The sequence below is a fragment of the Colius striatus genome, chromosome Z (genome assembly GCF_028858725.1).
Source record: "Colius striatus isolate bColStr4 chromosome Z, bColStr4.1.hap1, whole genome shotgun sequence".
NCBI classification, from domain to species: Eukaryota; Metazoa; Chordata; class Aves; order Coliiformes; family Coliidae; genus Colius; species Colius striatus.
This window is the reverse complement of record NC_084790.1, coordinates 85,675,360-85,694,378: the sequence shown is the minus strand read 5'-3', so window position 1 is coordinate 85,694,378 and position 19,019 is coordinate 85,675,360. Positions and strand designations below refer to the sequence as shown.

Sequence of the window (19,019 nt, the reverse complement as noted above, 5' to 3'; positions counted from 1 at the left end):
TATGGGTTGGTGGGGATCTCTGTGGTCCTCAGGAGCTCATGGGTTCGCTGCAGATGTGGTTCAGATGGGGATCCTTCTCCTGTTGCTGCTTGGATGAGTTTCCTGGAAGGAATTCAAACCGCTCTGCAAATGTCATGTTCAATAGCTTGGAGCAAACTGTGTTTCAGATAATTTGGTGAGATAATTGGACTATGAACCCAGAAGCTAACGAACGTTGGTTGTCTTAATGGAGATGCTGCAGTTTTGAGTTAAGAGGTGACTGGCACATATTTGGAGATACTTATAGGTCCTTCTAAGCCAGTGTCTTCACCAAATTAGCATGGTGTGAGCTTTATTTCTGTGTTTGTTGTGTTGCCGAGGACAGATGCAGGATTTTCTTCTTGCCAGATAAGCCGTGATCTAAAAGAGAGTTCAAAAGGAAGCTCAAAGTAGTTGCACCGAGGATTGCTTTATTATAATTGTCTGGACTTGCAAAGCATGTTTACATTTGCTTGTGGATTAGCTGTTATTTTTATTCAGCCCTGTCTTTTAATAGCAAGAGTAAGCACTGAACCGTTTACCAAGGGTTGCAGCCTGTTTTCTGCTGTGTCTTGGGTTTAAGTGGTGACTTAGAATGCATTTATAGTCAAAGATGAGCCAGGTTTAATCCAGACATGCATCTGGAGGAGCACTGCCATGGGTGGAGATCAGATGGATTGCACCCAAACTGACTCCGGGCTACAATTCAGACCCTCTGCAAGAGCTTGTGCTTTGGGGTAAACTGCTTTGAGATGAGTTTAGAGATGTGGGGAGCTGCCTGTAGAAAAAGGCTTAGGGCTGTCTCCATGCCACTTGAATCCAGGCTGAGCAGCCAGCTGCATGGGGATCTTTTTTGTAGAACTGTGTATTTTGTGGCTGGGACCCATGGATTTTCCTGGGCACATGTCTAAAATATAAGGCAACGACTTAAAGAATTGTAGAATCATTTTGATTGCAGAAGACCTTTAAGCCTATGGAGTCCATCTGTTGCCCCAGCATTGTCACAACCACCACTAGCCCACGTCCCTCAGCCTCACAGCTCCAGGGCTTTGTGATCCTATAGGGATGGGGACTCCACCACTGCCCTGGGCAGCCTGGGACAGGGCTTAACAACCCTTTCAATGAATAAATTTGTCCTAATATAGATGTTTTCTGCCCTTCTTAGGACACACTTCAGAACCTCAGTGTCTTTCTCGTAGTGAGAGACCTAGAACTTCCTTTTCAGCTGAAGTCTGTGGTGGTTTCTGACGCCTCTGTGTAATTTTACAGGCAGAGTGCTAACAGACAGCTCCAGCCAGAGATGCTTGACTCTACTCTCCTCCTTGTTAGAGTAGATCTACTTTTGACAGCCACCTGTAATTGATAACTGCTGTCTCTGGATGGTTTGAGTGCTCTGTTTGCAAGAGGACGTGGAAATAACCACCTTCAAAGCCCTTAAAGAAGACACTTGCTGTTCAGCACTGCTCTGGCTTGTTCTGTCTTGGGCTGGTATTATGGTAATTGCAGGCTTGGATACAAAGGAGGGATTCAAACGAGACTAAGAGGAGATTGAAATGTGGATTATAGGAATCTGCCCAGTTATTTGAAATGTGCCTTAAAATGTGATACGCCATATTTTAAATCTGAAAGCTTCTGGGTGTACGTTGTTTTCTCCACAGTTTGATCCGACCTTTTGCCTCCAAGGTGCTGCAGGGAGGGTTGTGGAGGTCCTTAAACAGGGCATGTGAATGGCACGACTTAGAATCATAGAATCATAGAATGGTAGGGGCTGGAAGGGACCTTTAGAGATCATCCAGTCCAACCCCCCTGCAGAAGCAGGTCCCACCTAGATCAGGTCACACAGGAGCATGTCCAGGTGGGTCTTGAAGACCTCCAAGGAAGGAGACTTCACACCCTCCCTGGGCAGCCTGGGCCAGGGCTCCCTCACTGAAACACTGACACAGTTTTTTCTTATGTTTAAGTGGAACTTTTTGTGTTCCAGCTTCATCCCATCACCCCTTGTCCTGTTGCTGGCTACTATAGAAAAAAGGGATGTCCCAACCTCCTGACACCCACTCTTTAGATATTTATAAATGTTAATAAGATCCCCCCTCAGTCTCCTCTTCTCCAGACTAAACAGCCCCAGGTCCCGCAGCCTTTCCTCATAAGGAAGATGCTCCAGTGCCCTGATCATCTTGGTGGCCCTGCACTGGATTCTCTCCAGAAGTTCTCTGTCCCTCTTGAGCTGAGTAGCCCAGAACTGGACACAGGACTCCAGATGAGGCCTCACCAGGGCAGAGCAGAGGGGGAGAAGAACCTCCCTGGACCTACTGCCCACACTCTTCTTGATGCCTCCAGGCTGCCATTGGCTTCTGGGCCACGAGGGCACATTGCTGGCTCATGGTTAGTTTATTATCAATCAGGACTCCCAGGTCTCTCTCTGCAGAGCTGCTCTTCAGCAGAGATGTGTGAGAGATGCTAGGACTTCTTTTCACCATTTTAAAACTGAATTAGTGACTCTGGGAGATGCTTTGCACCTGCAGCTCAGTGTTAGGCAATGGGGGTACACGTGAACATTGTCTGGTGCATCCTGTAGACTGGGAATAAAACTCTAACCTGCAATCTCAGAAAGGCAAACCTGCAGTGTGGCTGAGAGCAGCAGTCTCTGCTAGCCGCCTGGATTTCTGTGCTTACCTCTGTGTGTGTGTGCTTGTGTATGTAAATGCATATATAGACTTACATAGCCTTAAAAAATGCTATCAGTTCATTCTAAAACCAAACCAAATACAAATCACAGAATAGAAGAGTGAGGTGAATAATGCAGATGTGCCTTTTGTTAGAATTTCTCTGGTTTTCTTTCAAGTGAGAGTGTTCTCAATTTGAGCAGGAAAATCAAACAGGTAAAACAGGCTTTCTCTGGGGAGGATTGCTTGGAAACAGATGATGTTATTTGCAACATCCTTGAGCAAAAAAATGTGCAGAGTAAACCCAGTGTTTGGACCTGATCTAGGCTGACCTGCTTCTGCAGGGGGGTTGGACTGGATATCTCTAAAGGTCTCTTCCAACCCCTACCATCCTGTGATTCTGTGATCTCCAAGTTTTTCAATGAGTGGCTTTGTCATCATCAAGCATTTATGTATGTACGTGGGATAATATTCATGCCATTTGTGTGTCAGAGAAGAGCCTGATGAGCTGATTCATTAAACTGCTTCCCTGAGATCAGACACTGGACTGGGGTAATAAACCCTTCAAAAAACAAAAAGCATTGCTGAAGTGGTGCTTGAAACATTTTTGGGACCACAGGCAAACAGTACAAACTTTGGGAAGGGTGAGTGGACTGATGGTGCCAGCTTCTCCCTTGCTGCAGGATTTCAAGTTGCAGCAGTCCTCTGAGGGCAGACTTGTCATCCTTTTTATGAAGGCCTGGATAAGGAAGGCTGCAAAGTTTGTCGAGTTTTTACAGGACAAAGAGAGCAAGGAAAGAATCAGGAGCAGTGGGATCACATGGAATAGCTTTTGTCCAGTGCAGAAGGCAAGATTGCATATTTTTATAAAAAATATGCACACATATTATGTAAGATACATAAAATTCATTATATATGTGCATTAGACCTATAATTTTGACTTTTTTTAGGATTTTTCCAGTATACCATTGCCATGTAGAGATGGGCTGTCAGGGCAGAGCTCAGGACATTTGCTGGTGTACAGATGTTAGTGAAGCTGTCGTGTGCTTTCTCACCTGCTTCAAACTGGCAGTGTCCATCAGATGGGGCTGCTGGCATCTTCACAGGGAGCTGCAAAGCTCTGCTAGATCACAGAATCACAGAATCTGAAGGGTTGGAAGGGAGCTTGAAAGCTCATCCAGTGCAACCCCCCTGCCAGAGCAGGACCACCTAGAGTAGGGCACACAGGAATTTGTCCAGCTGGGTTTGAATGTCTCCAGAGAAAGAGACTCCACAGCCCATCTGGGCAGCCCCTGCCAGTGCTCCCTCACCTCAACAGGGAAGTTTTTCCTGTGCCTGGTGTTGTCCTGTCTTCAGGAAATATACCAGTTTAATAGGAAGAAAATATGGAGAAGCAGCTGTGGGTGGGCTGCACAAGTGACTGCAGAGCTTGTACAACACCTTACACCCTTTTTGTGACAAAATAGTTGACAAAGCATCTGAACACCTACTATGATTTGGGCATGCATTCAGACTCCTCATCAATTGAAAGCTCTTCCCAAAGAGGATGCTTTGCAGAGAGTTGCTCTGCAGCACTTACCTGCAAAACAGCTTCAAAAAAGGCAAGTGATTCAAATTCTTATGTGACAGCCTCTTAATTTTTACAGTGATCAGCTCTTTAGAAACTCTCTGCATACCCATAAGTGCATTTGGTTCATGGGAACAATATTGTTTTAGGCAAAATACACAGCATAGAGTTAATTTGCTCCAAATGATGCTACAGGAGGTGGTGGAATCCAGTATTAGGGTGGTGGAAGGATGAATCAGTTAGTAAATGCTGATAGCTGAGGCTGCAGGAATTGAAGCAATTTGTGCTTTGTAATACATGCTATCTGCAGGGTAATGCAACCATCCCCTCCTCTGGTCTTGGTCTTCATCCTCCTCATACTGTGTGGTGAGCTGCACTGGGTGTTGTTACCAAAATTACACCTTTGGATAATGCAGGAGGTATATGCACTTCTGAAAGCAGACTGAAAGCTCTGGAGGAACACCCAGGATGGCTCAGAGAGCCAGCACAGCCACTGGTGTCCTGGCTGATTGCTTCTTGCTTTGTTTTTTTAATAGAGGAACAAAAGATCCCTTGTGTGCCCAAATCCCAGCAGTGGCTCCAGTTTCCTTCGCTCTGAGCAGAAGCCTGGAGAAGCAAAAATTCCCTTTGAGAATTCATTTCTGCTGAAGCCAGCCTGACCAGCAGCTTTCCATGTGTGAGCAGGGGTTGTTTCTCACTTTTAACCTGACCCCTGTTCCTCCTGATGAACGTGTCCTATCAGTTGTTACCAGCTCTGTGAGGTGACAAAGCTTGCACCGTGACTGTGCAACATGGGCTCCCTATCCCCAGCCTCTGGGGGCTTCAGTTAAAGGTTAAATGTCCCCCTTTGTGTCTGCAGCCACATTTTGCTTCCTTCCCTAGCTCTCCTCAGCCACCTTGGCTTGTTTTTGCAGTCCTTGTGTTGTCTCCAGATGCTGCCTTGAGTCTGTTAGGAAAATCACTGCAGTGACTGTGGTGAGGATATTTGTGTGGCTTTTCTGTCTTTGGCCCTTATCTCTTCCTTTTGTGCCGTTTGGATTCACTCTGGGTGAAGGCCAGGACTTGCTCATTCAAATAAGGTTTCTCAATGCCTTTTTAAAAGAAAATGAATCATGCATTATACTTAATAAAAGGCAAAATTAAGCAGCACTGTGTGGCAGAGGTGTGTGGTGTGAGTGGCTGATGAGGCTGTGGCTGATGGGGCAGGAGAACGGGCACTCCAGAGGCTGTCAAACACCTTTAAAAAGCGAGGAACTGAGAGTGAAGATGGTCTTTGCTCAAATCCTTAACCAAACAGTGAAAACATTGTAAACCCTTTGCTGTATGTTCTGCGTGTTTTTCCTGTTAGCATATCTGGATCTTTCCATGGCAGCAGCATTGTGTCACCTCTTAATTAGCATGACATGGCAGCAGTGTCTGCTAATAAACAGAAAATAAATGCAGTGTTCATACCTTACAGTTAAATACAGTTAAAAATTACCTTACAGGGTAATAAAAGATGTGCAAAAGCTTCCTAGGAAGTGTTTGGACTGTGTAAGGGGCCATACCCTTTACTTGCTTGTACATCCATCAGGCTGATGCTTCCATAGATGCATAAGGTCTGCAGTACTGTTGCATGTGGTCAGACAAAACCATCTTGATTGGATCCATGTATAACTTTTGTAAACTGTAAATCATAGAGCCATAGAACGGTAGGGGTTGGAAGGGACCTTTAGAGATCATCTAGTCCAACCCCCCTGCAGAAGCAGGATCACTTAGATCAGGTCGCAGGGATGTTTTAATCAGGTCGCAGGAATGAGGGATGTTTTAATGTTCTCCTGCCATGAGCACGAAAGAACTCAAGAGAGGTCTTGAAAACCCACCTGGACACATTCCTGTGTGACCTGATCTAGGTGGGACTTGCTTCTGCAGGGGGATTGGACTGGATGATCTCTAAAGGTCCCTTCCAACCCCTGCCATTCTATGATTCTATGACACTGAATAACTTAACTGACCCTTGCAACGACAGTGGGAAAACAAATGTTCAGGTTAGCTGTTGGTTAGACTGGAGTGTCCTCCAGTGTGAGGATCAACTTGCAGTGTTGTCAGTAGTTCTTGCAGAAGAAGTAAAATGAAGGAATGCAACACTCTTTTGATGGATGTGTTCAGCTGCTGTGTGTCTGAGCTGCTGGTCTCACCTACAGCTCAGTGGACACCGCATAACTCTTGATGTCTGCAATTCAAACCAGGGTCAGCACCTACTGTGTGATTCTGAAATGATAAGTCACATTGAAATAGCATTATCTTCCCTTCTCAGCCCCACTGCTGGCATGCTGTTTCTGGCATTCAATGCTCAAACAGCTGGACTGCAAATGGGTGACTCTATTTGGTAGTGGCTTTCTGGTTTTGTTGGAAGTTAGTGCATCCAAGTCTTGCATTGCATCAAGATAGCTGATCTGTGTCTTGTAGAGATACCAGTGCTGGTGAGGCTGTGCATGGCCTCAAACACTCTTATCTACTGTGGGGTGCAATGCTGGAGCTGGAAGGGAACAGAAATTGCAGCATCGACCCTGCCTATAAGCTAATAGAGGCAGGGAGGGGTATGAGCACGGTGGGGGATGTCCTTTGATAGCACTTCAAGTTTCAGGCTCTACAAGAGGATTTAAAATCGCACAATGAAAGAATGGGTAGGAGTTAAAAGAGAGATTAACCCCCGACAGAGATGCAAGAGGAGTCAGACTGGCACAATAAATACGGCTGAATGCTGTGTTGTATTAAAGGCAGGGAAGGGTTTAGGTCTCCTGGTGAATGAGGCTGTGTCAGGGGTTCGAAGCCAGCTGTGGGACCAATCTGTGCTGCAGCTCAGCAGGGCTTTGCAGCAGGTACCATCTCAAAACGAAAGCTCTGGCCTAAAAAAAGTGTCAGAGAAACCCCAACCTCAACAGCCTTGAATTTAGGAAAGGAAGAAACCAATCTGTTCAAATCTGTTTAGATTTAAAGATAGGATAGAGATGATGAGAGAAGGTTTTGGAGGAGCTGTCCTATAAACATGGTGATGCTGGTGTTAGACCTGAGGTTTTGCAAAATTGGCTGAATGCAACTTCTTCAGAGGTTGTATAAGGGAAAAACATAGAGAGGCTCCAGGTAACATTTGCTGAGAACCAGAAGAGAGACCTTACAGTCTTACTGGCCGTGCTATGGGAGAGGACAGAGGATAAGTGGCCACCAAAATGATCCCTTTCCCTTTCCCTTTCCCTTTCCCTTTCCCTTTCCCTTTCCCTTTCCCTTTCCCTTTCCCTTTCCCTTTCCCTTTCCCTTTCCCTTTCCCTTTCCCTTTCCCTTTCCCTTTCCCTTTCCCTTTCCCTTTCCCTTTCCCTTTCCCTTTCCCTTTCCCTTTCCCTTTCCCTTTCCCTTTCCCCTTCCCTCTCCCTCTCCCTCTCCCTTCCCCTTCCCCTTCCCCTTCCCCTTCCCCTTCCCCTTCCCCTTCCCCTTCCCCTTCCCCTTCCCCTTCCCCTTCCCCTTCCCCTTCCCCTTCCCCTTCCCCTTCCCCTTCCCCTTTCCCTTCTTTCCCTTCTTTCCTTTTCCCTTTCCTTTCCCTTCTCTCCCTCTCCTCTTTCCCCTTTCCACAATTTGGAATGAGAGTGATGCTACTTGCTAGCAACTTTATTCATAAATAACACTTTCTTTACAGAAAATTCATAACTACTCATAGTGGGACAGCACTGGTATGGGAGAGCTTAAGATACAGAATGATCGGTGCCCGACTAAGAGTCATGATTGTGTGTGTGAAATATCGCTGACTTGGAAGCAGTGGTAATAGGCTACATTACACACACTTACTGCTGTGATGCAGGAGAACTATTCTGGCTCTGAGACGTGAAAGCTGTAACACCAAATGTTAAACATTCAAAACAGTGATTGCAAGCATCAGAATTACATCAGAGTGCAAAGGCTTGCAACTGCCCTTGCCCACCTCCCCGTCACTGCCTGCTGTCACATGTTCTCAGTGAAGTTCTGGAAACCTCAGGATTGAGAACCCAGAGTGTTCATCCAAGAGTCCAACAGTCCTGTCATTGCCTGAAAATCTCTTTCTGCAGTTTTCCTAGTGTGTTTCTGCTGTAATGAATTAGATGGTGGTTTGTAGGAGTCGGTGACTGATGATGGTTGAGGTGATGAAGAACCTGATTTCTGGGTTGGAAGAACAACTGATTTGCCCTTCTGGTGTCTACAGGGGTGAACTGCTGGAGTGGCTTCATGCAAGCTTGGAGAGGAGAAAACTGTAATGATTGTTAGGCCCAAGTGATGCTTTTTTAGAGGACACAGTATGAAGCCTCCTCCATCTGCAGTACTCCGTGGGGGGCAGCTGCTCACTGGTGGCTTGGGTCAGAGCCAGGGATGCTCTGTGGTGCCATCCCAGTGCAGAAAAGAGCATCAGGGTGCCAGAGAGCTGATCAAATTGGCCGATGCGCGTTTTGTTCTTGTTAGAAACGGCACACAAAAGAATTGCTGACCTCGTTTTAGTGTGGCCGAGGAGTTCTCCAATGGGGTATGCAAAGCATAACTCCCAGGAGAAGGTCATCCATCCTTTCTGCCTGCCTTCAGGAATTAGTGGAAAGACCGGAGACAGCTCAGCATTTTTCAGAAACCCACTGTATAGCAAATCTGAGCACGCAGGGTTTTTCCTCACGATTGAAGGTGCGTTTCCAGATGGCTGCACAAAGCAGTTCGGGGAGAAGGTACCTTAATGAGCCAGGACCAGTGGGACTCCTGTGCTCGCAGGAGGAGTCTCTGGTTTGCTGGAGCATTGCATGAAAACGCTCTGCCCTCTGCAAAGATCATCTTAATTGCACCAAGGTATTTGATATCAGTGTTAGAAGTGTCAGACTGGTGGGCATGTTAAATAGTGTTGTACAGAGGGAATGTAGCTGGACCACTGAGGAAGATAAGGCTGATTTGCATGTTACCTGTGCTTTGGGCATCATGTTGTGTGCTTGTCCTTTCTCATTCAGGGCAAACCTGGCATTTTAAAGCTTTTTTCCCAGCCTGTATTTTCTCTCAGGCTTCCTTCTGAAACTCAGGTGTCTGTGGCCAAATCTGCTCTGAAACTGAGCAGGACAGACCCAGGGGATTAACTCCTCAGTACGGGAAAGACATGGAGCTTTTGGTGTGGGTCCAGAGGAGGCCACAGAAATCATCTGAGGACTGGAGCTCCTGTGCTCTGAGGACAGGCTGAAGAATGGATGGCTCCAGGGAAACTTCTTGTGGCCTTTCAGCACTTAAAGAGTGCTTAGAAGAAAAAGGAGGATGGAGCTTTTAGCCATGGGACAAGGAGTGATTGTTTTAAACCAAAAGAGAGGAAATTCAGACTAGATAGAATGAAGAAATATTTTACACTGAGGATAGTGAGGCCCTGGCACAGGCTGCCCAGAGGCAGTCAATACCCCATCCCTGGAAACATCTCAGGGCACATTAGGCAGGACTCTGAGCAATTTGATCTAGTGGAAGATGTCCCTGCACATGGCGTGGGGGTTGGACTAGATGGCCTTTGAAGGTCCTTTCCCACTCAAACCATTCTGTGATTCTACATCATCCCTGATGCATCTTCTGTAGTAAGACCCTGGATGGGCTGTGTGTGATCTAACATTCCCTGGGAGTGCAACACCTGTGTGACCTTGCACCAGGCTTTGGCATTGCTGAAATGAGGCATTAGTGTTTGCTTTCTCTAGTTTACTGAGTTGAGCTGCTGTTATCTTCACAGTAGTGGTAGTACCAGGATGGGGAAGGGCTACAGCAGCACTGAGGTGGTTGGTTGTTAGGTTTTTGGTTAAAAAATTAGTTCTTTTCCCCCAAGTGTATAAGGGGAAAAAAAGAAGAGGGGATGGTGTGAGGAGGAAAAAGGCTGTATGAGGTAAGCCATGCTATTTATGAAAGCTGCAGTGTAAAGAAGACCCAGATGAATACATAACATGTGGAAAGCTGTCCTGGGGTTGCAGCTGGCTTCAGCAGCTGCAGCATAAAACATGAATTTGCAGCAGACATTGGATAATTCATATAAAAGGAATGTCCCTAAACACCCTTCTTCGACCTGATGCTAAATAGCATCTACTTGGGTTTCTCCAAGCGAAAAGTCCCTCTGCCCCAAAAGTTGTGGTTTCATATTTGTGTTGGCTGATGATGCCAGGCATGGTATTCTGAAACCTCAAATTAAAGCCAACAAGTAAAACAAGCTGCTGCTTCAAATTCCAGTTATCCCACTGAAAGGGGAATGATTTCTGGCTTCAGAGGCAGCTCTTCACATTGTAATGCTGCAGCACTCTGGTTCTTATCTTCCAGGCTTACAGCTACTGTTTATTCATTTAAAGGCAGTTAGACTGTCTCAGTTCTTCATCACTGTTGTTAGCACTTGGGGGGATGCAGTCCAATGGTAATTAAATTACTGCACTTTTATATGCAATAGCCTGCACAGCACTGTCAATACAGAAGCATATTAGGGCTAGTTGTGCATTGGGGCTTTATGGGTGTTCTTGTTGTGGTCAGGCTAAGTTCAAACTGCAGCACTTAAAGCAATTTTTAATCTTCAGATTGCTTTATGAACACTAATCCTCCAAACATCCTGAAAGAAGTAGGTTAAATATGATTTCCACGATGGAGAAGCTCATTGACTCGTTCAGTGATGTGGAGAATTAGTGTCAGCTCTGGGATTAGAGCTGGACTGACCCCTGATAATTACTCACAAGGGTCTGGCTCTGCCTTTGTTTGCTTCAGATATGTTTCCCTCCCAGAGAAGCTGTGTTTTCAGTGCAGCTGGTTTTGCTGAGATCAAGCTGAAGCTGTGCAATGGTTTAAGTTGCTGGAGCCAGTGATGGTTTTGTGAGCAGGTGACTATGGAAACAAGCCCTGTAAGGTGCTGTCTCATGGCTTTAGATTTCTGCTTTATAGAAAAGTGACTTTGGAAAAGGCCTGGAGAGTATTTTAGGTATATTTGTCTTTAAATTCTCCTGCTTTCAAGCAGTGTTGGTAAAGGCTTAAGATCTAGGGTGTCTATGTGTGCACCACGATGTGCCCTGTCTTTTCTTGACAGAAGAGCAGTGGAGACTGGTGGTGAGAACCATCACTGTCCTTGAGTTCAACTGCATTGCTATTGCCATGGCTTGGCCATCTGCTTTCCTGCAATGAATTGTTTTCAGGGATGTTCATTCCTGAGTTAACCAGAGAAACTGGTGAGAAATCATGTATTACAATGACTAAGGACATCCCAAGGCCGAGAACTGCATGTGGGAATGCTGAGTCATGTCTCACCTCTGATGAGGCTGATGCAACCAAAGTGGGTGCAGCTCTTGGAAGTTTGGAGAGCTGTGTCCAGCTCGGCAGGCTTGTTGGTTGGACATTTCTACACACCTTTCCCGGGCTGTTTGGAGGTACCTTGAGGCTAGTGGTACTCTCTTCATTGCTGCAAGTGAAGGCCCAACTGCTTAAACAAGCAGGGAAATGCATTTCCTGGGTGAAAGGGCTGGTAATTAGCAGCTAATCCTAATCAGTGCAAGTATCTGTCTGAAGTGCCCTTTCCCTTTGTAGGCAGATGACTTTTTTTGCCTCAGGCAGTTGTCTTAAAGCAACAAAACCAGACATCTACTAGACCTTCAGACTAGAAAGTGCTGTAGACTGAGGCCCAGAGAGGAGCTGAATGCCTCATCCCTGGAAACATCCCAGGTCAGGTTGGACGGGGCTCTGAGCAACCTGACCTGGATGAAGCTGTCCCTGCTTATGGCAAGGAGTTTAGTCTAGATGACCTTTGAAAGTCCTTTCCAACCCAAACCATTCAATGGTATCTTTCACATACTGTGAAGATTCCAGTGTCTGCCTCATTTATCTGTTTGCTGGGCTGGATGCCTCACCCGTCTCTTGCTCTGTGTGTGGCCAAGGGGAGAGTTATGATGGGTGCTGCTCAAAACAGGACAAAAGTCAGCAAAAAAAAGTTACCTGCAGGGCAGCTTATGGGCAGGTATTATGACTTGAAGTAGCAAAATGAAGGAAAACATTCAGTTTTCACAGACAGATGGCAGCCCGTAGGCTGTATCAGATGCCTCCAACACTCAGAGCCCTCGACTTTGGAGGTGCTGTTGCCCCTCGCATTGAAGAAATAATCCTGGGCTTAGTTCTGGTTGGACATCTGCACCTTGATGTTTTTTTAAGCATTTCTTGTAGATGGGAGGCTGTAGCTCAGATCAGGGTATTAGTTTTCCAGGCTGTGAGTCATCTTGAAAAGCTGCTTTAAGCGAATAAACAGAAGTACTGCAGATCCGTGAGGGTGCAGGTTGAGAAGCTGCGTCTTTAAGCGCCTCATACCTCGTTTTGAGGTGTAGCAGTAGCATGTGATGGGAGCAACATCTTCAGCCATTGTTGGAGCCTAATCCCCTTTGCACACCCTGCATTGCTGGGCAAGCATGAGCATGTTGTGTGCTGGCGTGTGTGCATTCCATGAGATGCTTGCCATGGGGAGAAGAGCACTGATGCACAATATAGCACTGGGGGCAGCCCCAAGGTTCCCTGGAGCCACTTAAGTCCCAGGAGGAGATGTGACAGCGTTGCCATGCTGCAGCAGAGCTGGTATTCACCCAGAACGTTCCCTTTTATCCGGACTTTGTTTCCATGATGATTTTATTCTGTGCAGGTTCTGCTAGAATCGACTGTATTTCAAGCAGATGTGTTGCATAGTGCACCAGCACAATGGCCAGGCATTTCAGTATTTTAATTCCATGCTGTATACAAACAATTCCTGCCCAGTTTTAACAGTTTCTGCTCACTGAGCAGCCTGTTTGCTACCAACTGCTCTGTGGGGTTCATCGATCTTTCCATGCTGGCACCAGCAGTTGGTTAACTTGTACACCAAAGAAAAGTCCCTGTAGCCTTTATTCCTGAAGGCTTTTGTTCCTGAAGTTGGAAAAGAAATATTTGAACACGCATTTTCCACCAAAAGTCCGACAACAGTAGGAGACTTGTTACTTGCAGATACCAGAGCTTGAGTGGCCTTTCTTGGAAGATGAGGAAATAAGCATCTTTCTTTTTGTTTTATGAGTGTAATACAGCTCCAGAGGTTTTCTTTCTCCATGGAGAAAACCACCTGGCCCATTCAGTGTATCAGCACATCAGCTGTTATGACAAGTTCTTGAGGAACTCAGGAAAAAATGTGACCTGGCAGAGTAGCTGCAATGGCAGTAAATGGTGTTGACTTCAGTTTTTATCACCAGGTTCAGGATCTTTTGGAGAGTGATGGTGCTTTTGATAAGAAGCAAGCCAGAAAGAGGAATAAACCACTCAGGATGCCACATAAAGGGCAGTTTGTGATGGGTTCACTTGTGTCTCAGTCTACTCCAGCCAAGCACATCCCGATAGCTGAATTCAAGAAGTGATGAAAGAGGTCAAAATTGGTAATGAGAGGTCTTAATTTTGAATCTTAGATAGGAAACCGAGATGGAAGTGCTGACTGGATACTGTGTAATGCATAATTCCTCAATTTTGAGGTTTTTTCACTTAATTCACCTGAAGAGTGTCTCCCAGACTGGTGTAGTTTTTGTCTTCTGGCTTAGGGAAAAAAGGAGACAGTGCTTCTGAAATGTTCTTGGGCAGTACTTGTCATGCTAAGCAGGATAAGAATCAGTAGTTCTCAGGTAACTTTTACACAAGTGCAGCTCTAAGACAAGCCACTTTGCATTTAGAGGTCCTTTTGCAAGGACAGCACTTGCTGGCAGGGATCTCAGTTGTCACCTCTTTCTTTTGCTTCTCCCTCAGCTGGGCTTGATGATCTTGGGCTGGATCAGAGAAAAGCTCTGGATGTTTCTTCCTGGACTTGACACGGTTTCCCACAGCATCCTCCTGGAGAAACTGACTGCCCATGGCTTGGATGGGTTGGTCTCCCAAGTAATTAATGACAGGACAAGAGGAAATGGCCTCAAGTTGCCCCAGGAGAGGTTTAGATTGGAGATTGGGAAGAGCTTTTTAGAGGGTTGTCAGCCCCTGTGCCAGGCTGCCCAGGGAGGTGAGGGAGTCCTCATCCCTGGAGATACTTTAAAGCTAGGGAGCTGAGGTGTTGAGGGCCATGGGTTAGTGGTGGGCTTGGCAGAATGAGGGGAGTAGTTAGACTTGATGATCTTAAAGGTCTTTTCCAACCATAATGACTCTATGGCCTGTTATAACCACAATGATTCTATGATTCTACAATCTGCTCATCCAAGCTTGCAGCCCATGCCAGAGCCTCTGTCTGTCCCTTCCTTTGTAATCAGCAAACCTTACATGTTCTACACATTTTACACGTTTCATCCTACTAATGACTAACACGGGTCATTCATTACAGGAGCTCAGCAAGTGGTTGTCTACCAAGGCAGCCAAAGCACCAGTGAAACTTCTCACCCACTTTAACTGGAGACACACCATGACAAATCAGGGCCACCACCTGTCCCAGGAACTGCTGCTATGGGTTTATCCAGCGTGCTTCTGATTTCCTCACTTTGGAGATGACACTGGCTTTTCTCCTTTGGGTTCCTATGTCTGATAGCTCATTCTACAAAAAGAGCTTTATCATTCAGCCGTGGGGTTCTGAAGGTGTGAGACTGGTGTGTTGGCAGCCCAGTGCCTGGATGCTGCCAGCTGGCTGCCTGTGGGAGAGTCACCCTGGCTTTGCCAGGACGTGCAGGCTGTGCAACTGTGACTTAGCAAGTCCTGGGTGAGATGTGCAGGCTGTCCCCACCCAGGATGAGTCACTGGGATCACTGGCTCTGGGTTGTTGGCTGCCTGGGTGAGGCTCCATTCACAGCCAGTATTTCTGTGTTAACTACCTGTTAGCTGGAGTGGTTGGAGCCTCCTCTTGCCTTCCTGCTGTTGATGCTCAGGAGAGCAGTGGGGCTGGCTGTGGCTTGGATTTAGATGTACTTTGTGAATATCTGTCCTGTGAGGAAAGGCTGTGGGACCTGGGTCTGTTCATCCTGGAGAAGACTGAAGGGGGATGTCATTAACACAAGTATTTAAAAGGTGTGTGTCAGGGGGATGAGGCAGCACTTATTTCTGTTGTCTCCAGTGACAGGATGAGGGGTAACACAAAAAGTTCCACCTAAACACAAGGAAAAACTATTTGCTGTAAAGATGAGAGACCCTTGGCACAGGCTGCCCAGGGGGATGTGGAATCTCCTTCTTTGGAGATTTTCAAGACCTGTCTGAATGTGTTCCTGTCCAACCTGATCTAAGTGGTCCTGCTTTGGCAGGGGAGTGTGGACTATATGATCTCTAAATGTCCCTTCCAAGCCCTACCATTCTGTGTTTCTTTGAATTAGTGCCTTAAAAATATAAAAAGAGCTGGAAATTAGGTCACCAGTCCTCTCCAGCTGGAAGGAAGTATTGCAAATTTGTGGTTTGCACCAAAACGTTTCATGTTTGACTTGACCGAGGTTCTTTTTCCTAACCAATCATTTTGAACTGGGAAGGAGTTAAGCTGTAGATGCCTGACAGTGGAGGAAAGTAATGGTGTGGTGTTGCAGCATGTTTGTGTTTCTGTTGGAAGTGTAAGAGTGCTATATATCTCTTGCTGGTATAACCTTGAGCTGAGTATCTTAAACTGGAGTGTGCTCTTGTGATGTTTCCTGATGTCAAGGGAACACGTGCAAGGTGTAAATCTATCATTGTGCTTGGATATAGGATTTTGTGTGCCCACATTCAGCTGTGGTTGGTGAAAGCTGGGCAGGGACCAGGAAGTTGAATTTAATATTTTCTGAAAACACACTAAATTACATACTTAGAGCTTACCCCAATAGCTCTGGTATTTTAGGAGCTTAAATCAAATCCAGCAGGGAAAAAAACCTCTTTCCTTCTCAAAGTCTGTGGCCAGATTGCAGAGGTGTGGGGTTTGCCATGTTTGGATGATGCCCTGGGGAGAGGATCCTACTGCAGCAGCAGCACTTGCTCCTGGTGCTGGTGGGTCTTTGCCTACAGGGATGTAGTTATCTTGAAAGTGGGCTGCTCTTACTGCTTTAGCCCTTCCTCTGCCTTGCAGCTCAAGCACATTAAACTGATTAATTACTGGGATGTACCTAATGGGTGCCACGTTGTGCACCTGTGGTGGGAAGGACAAGGCATTTTAATGTTGCCAGGATGACTTGTGCAAGGTTTTTGTGTGAATGGTTCATCTTGCAAGTAGAAAGAAAGCATTTGGATGAGTCTTGTGCTCTGTGGAAGGCTCAGAAATTACACAAGTTGTTGTGCCCTCAATTTCTCCCTGCAAAGTCCTGTGCCCTGTGAGTATCTGGTGGTCTGTGCTAGTTTTAATGGCATCAGAACTGCTCCTGTGACCCAGCAGCAGCTCGGGCACAGGGTATCAAATGGCTGCCACAGTTGTGGTCGGAGAAGGATTTGCATCAACCAAGATAATGCTTCCCACTCCAAAGCATTTTCATATGTGCAGGTAAAAAGGTCCAGGGTGTATTTGCTTTAATTTTGTTATCCTGGTGCAGGTACACCTGCATCCTTTTGTAAGCAAATTTGATCTGTGCTTGGAGAGGGTAAGGCTGTGTCTCATTCTGCTGTTCATCATAGAATCATAGAATTGTAGGGGTTGAAGGGACCTTTAGAGATCATCCAGTTCAGGCCCCTTGCAGAAGCAGGTCCCACCTAGATCAGGTCACACAGGAACGTGTCCAGGTGGGTCTTGAAGCCCTCCAAGGAAGGAGCCTCCACACCCTCCCTGGGCAGCCTGGGCCAGGGCTCAATCACATCACAGGGAAAGTTTTCCCTTATGTTTAAATGGAACTGTTTGTGTTGCAGCTTTATCCCATCACCCCTTGTCCTGTTGCTAGGTACAGTAGAAAAAGTGCTGCCCCAACCTCCTGACATCCACCATTGAGATATTTGTAACTACTAATGAGATTCCCCCCTCAGTCTCCTCTTCTCCAGACTAAACAGCCCCAGGTCCCACAGCCTTTCCTCATAAGGAAGATGCTCCAGTCCCCTGATCATCTTGATGGCCCTGCACTGGCCTCTCTGCAGCAGTTCCCTGTCCCTCTTGAGCTGAGGAGCCCAGAACTGGACACAGGACTCCAGATGAGGCCTCTCCAGGGCAGAGCACAGGGGGAGCAGAACCTCCCTGGCCCTGCTGCCCACACTCTTCTTGATGCCCCCAGGATGCCATTGGCTTCTTGCCCACGAGGGCACGTTGCTGGCTCATGGTCAGTTTATTAACACCCAGCACTGCCAGGTCTGTCTCTGCAGAGCTGCTCTCCAGCAGGTCACCCCCAGCCTGTGCTGGTGCAGGGGTTTGTTCCTCCTCAGGTGCAGGACTCTGCCCTTGTCCTTGTTGAACCTCAGCAGGTTCCTCTGTGCCCAACTCTCAGCCTGCCCAGCTCTCACTGAATGGCAGCACAGCCTCTGGTGCATCAGCCAGTGCTCCCAGTTTGGTGCCATCAGGGAACTTGCTGAGGGTCCCTCTGTGCCCTCACCAAGGTGGTTGATGACTATGTTGAACAAGACTGGCCCCAGAACCCATCCCTGTGCAACTCCACTGGCCACAGGCCTCCAACTCCACTCTGTGCCGTTGCTCAGCACCCTCTGGGCTCTGTCATTCAGCAGCTCTCCATCCACCTCACTGTCCACCCATCCCAGCCACACTGCCTGAGCTTTCTGATGAGGATGTTGTGGGAGACAGTGTCAAAAGCCCCGCTGAAGTCAAGGTAGATGACATTTGCTGCTCTCCTCTCATCTAGCCAGCCAGTTATAGAAGGCATCAGGTTGGTCAAACAGGATTTCCCCTTGGTGAATGAGTCCTTCTTAAAATCTACTGTGTTTTGCAATGTTTCAGGAGCCAAACAAAATTCACTTAGTGATGTCTACCAGGAATTGCTTTTTCCACTCTATCTCCTCTTTTTTCTTGTTACTTGGTCTCAGAAGTACTGCTGTGCTTCGGAGCAGTGACTTAGAGTTTGGCAGGATTTGAGTGTGAATAGATGGAGTGAGTCTGATGTCAGAGACATGCTTTGTATTACCGTTGTCATAATTTTAACCAAGTGTTGGGATACCTGTGGAAATACCAATGTTCATATAACTGCATAGGGAATCAACTGACTGCTACTGTTTCCTGGTTTTAGGGTACTGGATTTCACAACTTCGATATTATTAATGTATTTTGGGCTTTTCTGGGTACCCGTTTCACTAGCTCAGCAACAGGCTGTTGGAGTAAGTTTTAGGACTCATTGTCCATGTTTTGTTGAGCAAACTCTCAGGCACCAGAGAGAAGGTGTTGGAAGGAAAAGGTAAATATATTCAGCCAATACCTGATAATAGATCTTCAGACAAATACAAAGCAGCAGACTTCCAGAGATGAAGAAAGCAGCAGCACTTCATTCAGGGGTTCATCTCCTGCTGTCTCTCTCCTTGGAGAGATGTTCTGTAGATGTTCAAGGTGTCCTTCACGTTTTAGCTGAGATGTATTACGGTTTTGTGTTATTCACTGAGCACTTTAATAGAATCATAGAATCATTTTGCTTGGAAAAGACTTTGACATGGAGTCCAAGCCCTCCCCTCACCCTGCCAAACCCACCACTAACTCATGGCCCTCAGCAGCTCAGCTTTGTGGTGTTTCAATATGTCCAGGGATAGGGCCTCCCCCAGCTCCCTGGGCAGCCTGATATGGGGGCTGACAACCCTCTCAGGGAAAAAGTTCTCCCTCATCTCCAATTTAAACTTCCCCTGGTGCAACTTGAGGCTGTTTCCTCCTGTCCTTTCATTAATTACTTTGGAGAAGGGACTGACCTCCC

The 19,019-nt window shown here is 46.6% G+C and overlaps 1 protein-coding gene across 2 annotated transcripts in view; it reads left to right on the top strand.

Annotated features, from left to right (window-relative positions):
• The window catches only part of MYO5B (myosin VB), a 167,976-nt gene that overhangs the window by 39,404 nt on the left and 109,553 nt on the right, over positions 1 to 19,019 (top strand). The window lies entirely within an intron of this gene.